Source organism: Taudactylus pleione, unplaced genomic scaffold, assembly GCF_031769625.1.
Source record: "Taudactylus pleione unplaced genomic scaffold, aTauple2 ptg000305l, whole genome shotgun sequence".
Classification (NCBI taxonomy): domain Eukaryota; kingdom Metazoa; phylum Chordata; class Amphibia; order Anura; family Myobatrachidae; genus Taudactylus; species Taudactylus pleione.
Genome location: NW_028284706.1, coordinates 11290420 through 11296419, shown reverse-complemented (window position 1 = coordinate 11296419; position 6000 = coordinate 11290420). Strand labels below are relative to the sequence as shown.

The 6000-nt window shown below is 46.8% G+C and overlaps 1 protein-coding gene across 3 annotated transcripts in view; it reads left to right on the top strand.

Annotated features, from left to right (window-relative positions):
* Positions 1-3232: 3232 nt before the first annotated feature.
* Positions 3233-6000, top strand: part of CUEDC1 (CUE domain containing 1) — a 165613-nt gene continuing 162845 nt past the window's right edge. For 2 of the 3 annotated variants that reach the window (XM_088442106.1, XM_088442107.1), the window contains exon 1: positions 3233-3447. The gene's annotated coding sequence lies outside the window, so the exon portion shown is untranslated. Of the gene's footprint in view, positions 3448-3758; positions 3776-6000 lie in introns of those variants that run through there. The other variant, XM_088442108.1, reaches the window with a different exon arrangement.

Below are 6000 nucleotides of genomic sequence, written 5' to 3'. Positions count from 1 at the left end.
CTTGTATTTATTGATGATGTGACTGCTGACAAAAGCAGCAGAATTCATTTTGAAGTGTTTCGGGCAATATTATATGCTCATATTCAGTCAAATGCTTCAGAACTCATTGGACGGCGCTTCACAGTGCAGATGGACAATGACCTGAAGCATACTGCAAAAGCAACCAAAGAGTTTTTTAAGGCTAAAAAGTGGAATGTTATGCAATGGCCAAGTCAATCCCCTGACCTGAATCCGATTGAGCATGCATTTCACTTGATGAAGACAAAACTGAAGGGAAAATGCCCCAAGAACAAGCAGGAACTGAAGACATTTGCAGTAGAGGACTGGCAGAGCATCACCAGGGATGAAACCCAGACGTCAAGCTGTAATTGCCTGCAAAGGATTTGCAACAAAGTATTAAAAAGTGAATGTTAGATTTAGGATTGTTTAGTTTGTCCCATTACTTTTGGCCCCTTAAAAAGTAGGAGGCACATATAGAAACCATTGTAATTCCTACACCGTTCACCTGATTTGGATGTAATTACCCTCAAATTAAATCTGAAAGTCTGCAGTTAAATCACATCTTGTTTGTTTCATTTCAAAGCCATTGTGGTGGTGAATAGAGCACAAAATCTGAAAATTCTGTCAATGTCCCAATATTTATGGACCTGACTGTATATATATAAATATACATATATATATATATATAATGCACACACACACATATATATATATATTTTAACACACATAAAAACACTCCTACACTAAAAACACACAGACAGCCCCTACTACACTACCAACACCCAGACACGCCCCTCCTACACTAAAAACAGACATCCCCCTACTACACTAACAGCACCCAGACTACTACACTACCAGCACCCAGATACCCCCTCCTACTCTAAAAACACACAGACACCCCCCTACTACACTACCAGCACCCAGACACCCCCTCCTACACTAAATACACACAGACACCCCCCTCCTACACTAAATACACAGACACCTCCCTACTACACTACCAGCACCCAGACACCCCCTACTACACTACCAGCACTCAGACACCCCCTTCTACACTAAATACACACAGACACCCCCCTACTACACTACCAGCACCCCCTCCTACACTAAAAACACACAGACACCCCCGCCCTACTACACTACCAGCATCCAGTCACCCCCTAGTACACTACCAGCACTCAGACACCCCCTCCTACACTAAATACACACAGACACCCCCCTACTACACTACCAGCACAAAGTCACCCCCTAGTACACTACCAGCACTCAGACACCCCCTCCTACACTAAATACACAGACACCCCCCCTACTACACTACCAGCACCCAGTCACCCCCTAGTACAATACCAGCACTCAGTCACCCCCTCCTACACTAAAAACACACAGACACCCCCCGCCCTACTACACTACCAGCATCCAGTCACCCCCTAGTACACTACCAGCACTCAGACACCCCCTCCTACACTAAATACACACAGACACCCCCCTACTACACTACCAGCACAAAGTCACCCCCTAGTACACTACCAGCACTCAGTCACCACCTCCTACACTAAAAACACAGACACCCCCCCCCAACTACACTAAAAACGCACAGACACCCCCCTACTGCACTAAAAACACACCCCTCCTACACTACCAGCACCCAGGCACCCCCCTACCTTCCAGCTGCAGTGTACTGCTTGTGCTCCCTCCATGGTGCTCACTGCATCCACTGACAGAGCAGAGGAAGCAGATCCCGGGCCCCGGCCACCTTGTGTGTTCGCGGAGAAGAAAGGACAGGAGCAGAGGAGCCGATAAAGGAGGTAGCCCGGTCAGTTTGAAAAGGGGTGGAGCCAAAACGCGGGAGGGGCGGGGCCTAATTGAGGGCCTCGGCACCATTAAAAGATTTTTAAAAATTGTTTATTATGGGGACGGGGACAGTGTGTGGGGGCCCCCTATGTGCGGGGGCCCCAGGGCGACCGCCCCTGTCGCCCTGCCCTTAATCTAGCCCTGACCATCGCGACCATCTTTTTGGCCGCTTGCGTAAGCTGTGGGTGGTCACCCACAGCTATGCGAGCGGCCAGGAGGCCACTCCATTTTTAGGTAGGAGGCCCTGATTCAGAGCGAGCGCTTTGGTTAGAGCGTCCGGCTCTGAATCAGGCCCAGTGTCCAATCACTTTGGCTACATAGTGTATGTTTTTGTTCATGCTTTTAGTAAGTGCCTAAACTGTATGATCTACTATCCCTTACTATGGCTAAATGATCTGTAGACAACAGGGTTATGTAATAGACACCAAGGAGCTGATTCAGACAATCTCGCTAGGATGCAATCGCTCGTAGCTGGCCGATATTTGCAATATGCGTATGTATCGCAATGCGAGTGCGTGAACCTCTGCGAAAGATCGGGAAGCGCTTGCTCGCCCAGTATAGACAGCAAAGTTTAATGAGTTACGGGAGAGGCCGTTTGTGGGTGGTAACAAGGGCAGGCCACTAGAAACTGGGGAGTGGAGGTACGAACGTAGGAGTGCCTGAGTGTTTCATTGCTGTTTCAGAGGCGTGCATAATTAACAGGCAGCATCATTGTACACGTCACCTAGCTGTATGTCACACTGAAGTGATTGCAATGCTTGCGAGCACATCCGATGGTGCTCGATGTGCCAATGTTTTCACGCACTTCCAGGAGATGACGTGCGTAGTGGGCGTCTTATGAATGGCTGGTGGGCGTCTGCATACACACAGTGATCGCACGCCAAGACATAGTGGGCGTGCTAATGCCTTCCCTTACGATTGCCTGCCTTGCTCTGCGTGCGTTAGATTTGCATTCACTGGGAGCGAGTGAATGCATCTAGTAGTATGTCTGAATAAGGTCCCAAGTTTACAGAAATGCCGCTCTATATGTGGTGGCAAACTGGCTGAAATTATGCTGGTTCTATAATAACCCCCAGTATCATCCTCTGTGAATTGAGGCATGCAATTTACTCTCATAAATATATACACATTACAAATTTGACTGTATACACCAAAATATTCTTGTAAAATATCAGCGTTCTGTAAGCAATAAACGTAAAACCCCCACCCCCAGCAGAGTGATCCAAAAAAAATCAAACAAACAAAAAAATGATGTTGTTTGCAAAGAAAACGCTGTATTTCTTGTTGTGGATTTTCCTAGGTCTTCCTCCTCCTCATTTTCTTCGCCAAGGATCAGCAGCAGCACAGCAGCGAGCTCCCCTGCGCTACCCTCTCCTGCCTCTAGGACGCCGCCTGACTCCCAGCTTCCTCTGAGCGGTGGAGAAAGCCTGGCGGCTGATATATTCAGGATCCCTCTGACTCATTTGTTACGCTAAGTCTGGGGGAAGAGAGTGGCCACTCAGCACGGCGAGGAGGACCCGATTCGGAGCGCACTTCTAAGGGCTGCCCTCCCCTGCTCCAGCTGCTCCTGTCGGCTGTCCCTGCTGCCAAGATCCGGTGGGTAGATCCGCTTGTCGGCTGTCCGGGGAGTCGCAGTAGTTGCTGTGCATCATAGTGAGGAGTCTCTAAGGGGATCACGACGCTGACCTCTATGGCTGCTGCTATAGATGTGGCCGGGGCTGGGATGTAAGGGGGGAGGCTGATGGAGGCCTTTCCATTCAGTTTCCTTTGCTCTTTATTCCTGGCCTGCCTCAGGCTCCCCAGCCCTGCATGCTGTGCCCCTTCTGTCTATGGGAGCGCCAAGACTAATGGCAGCATTCTGGGTTGTTGCTGAATTCACTTTGTTTTTGTACAGAAATATCATTTGCGTTCAGGTCACCTTTGTGTATGTGTCAGGAAATGCTACATTACTTCTAATAATAACAATGTCAACAGTGCTTACTGCCATTGTCATGTTACATAGAAACCCAGAATTAGAACGTAGGAAAAGTAATCCCATTACAAATGGTTATCTGGCATGATGTTGGCAGCAGCCAATACCATTACTGACCTGTGCTGTGAGTGATAATTAATACAAGTTATCAGAACACTGTTTCTGCTTCATTTTGGTCAAACATTTTATGGTTGTTAAAGGTCTTATTTTGTTGTCTTCTGACCTAATGTTTGCAACTATAGTCCATGTTATGTGTAACTATATATGTGGTGCTGTGTAAGACTTATTACAGTATCAGTGTTCCCACAGTTCATTCAGATCTTCACACAATACAGCAATATTTCTGGTCTCTAGTAAAGAAAAACAAGAATGTCCATTCTCTGGCATCTATGAGTGTTTGTTGTTGTCAGGGCCATCTTCTGTGTTTCTTGTAAGCTGTAAGAGAATTATACATTTTCTGTAGCCAGATGTATGTTATGTGCTGATTGTAGGTCTTGCTCAGTGATTGTGAGATCTGTAATCACTAGACCACATCCATGAGAAAGTGATTCTGATACTCTGAATAGTGGAAATGAAATTGCTTCTGCTTATTCATGATATATGCAGAGCTTCCCGATTTAGCTTAATTTGTAATAAATTCATATTTTTTTTTTCTTTCTAGGCTGGGTACACACCTAAACACCCGTGCGTATATTCAGTGCGTTTTGCCTTCACCATGGACATCGCATGATTGCCGGTACACACTTAAAAGATTTAATGAACGACGGAACAATCACTGTTCCGTCCTTCATTAATATGTACAGCCTCACCTGCGATATCGTGTGATTGGCTGTGCTGCACAGGCAATCACATGAGACCGCGCAAATTGGGCATACACAAAGCACGATATGCCCAATTTGTCTTTCCAATTTGGCCAAATCTGGCAAATATCTTTCAGGTGTGTACCCACTCTAAATCTGTCACCGGAGAAGGATATGAGCAGGTTATAAAACACAATCAATATGGGATGTAGGTTATATCCAAACTGTCGCTCAGAATGCAGGTGCCGGAATACCGATGCCAGTCAGAATACAGGCACCAGTATCCTCACGGTAAGTTGGGGGGTTAGTCACGGGGGAGGGGGGGGTTAGGTTTAGGCTGTGAGGGAGGGTGGTGAGGTTAGATGTAGAGGTAAAAATACTTACCAACAGGTATCAGTATCCTAACCCTCTCGGGATCCCGGCGCCTGGATTCTGCCCGCCGGGATCCCAAGTGCCGGCATCCCGTACCCAACCCATCAATATTACTAAAGGGAGTTTGCAGGACCTATATTTTGTTACTTATGAGCTGTCTTAAATGATAGAGTTGTAGAATATCTCATATCCAGCAATTTGCAGGATCCCAAACAGCATGGATTTACTGGGGGGAGATCATGTCAAAGAAATCATATTGACTTTTTTTTTTTTTTTTTTTTTTTCGTGAGTGACTAAAGTTTTGGATCTGATTACCAATAATGGTAACCCTACAGTGTCCAGAGAACTTCCACACTCGCCATTCTCAATCTAGCAAGTCCCCCTCCTACCACCATTTGCACTCTTCATATTAAAGCTGTTCATTTGCACCCTGTTGGTTATATTGATTTCAGGGCACTAAGATGGAAAGTCAGGGCCTGATTCAGTAAGGATGGCTATTGCATTCGCAGTTGCAAATTTGCACGGAACATAGCTGTGAACGTATGCTAATATTTGTCACATCTCAGGTGGTATAGAGACGCCCACTGCTGCTTTCTCACATCCGTACTACCTCGCACTCCTGCGTATACATCGGTACCATCAACGGACATCGGCCACAGAAACTGCAAGTCCCATCGCTCGCAAAAGTAGTACACAAGCTGCGTAGGTAATTGCAGTGGCTAATTTATGCATGCCAATGCAACGGTGTTCCAACAGACAGGCATACCTGTGTTTCTATGACCACTCCCCCGTCACCACCCCCAAACGCTCACAGCCTGTCAATCACTGCGATGGATTCCACTGTGCGTGTGCGAAACCGCAGTTTGATCGCAGTGTGTACGCAGTACAGCTTATACTCATGCTCAGTACAATCAACTGATATGCGTGCGTTATTGCAATTGCGTACGTTGCTGAATCAGGCTCTCAGATACCCCAAAAAGCCCCGATTACCTCCCCAGACTCTGG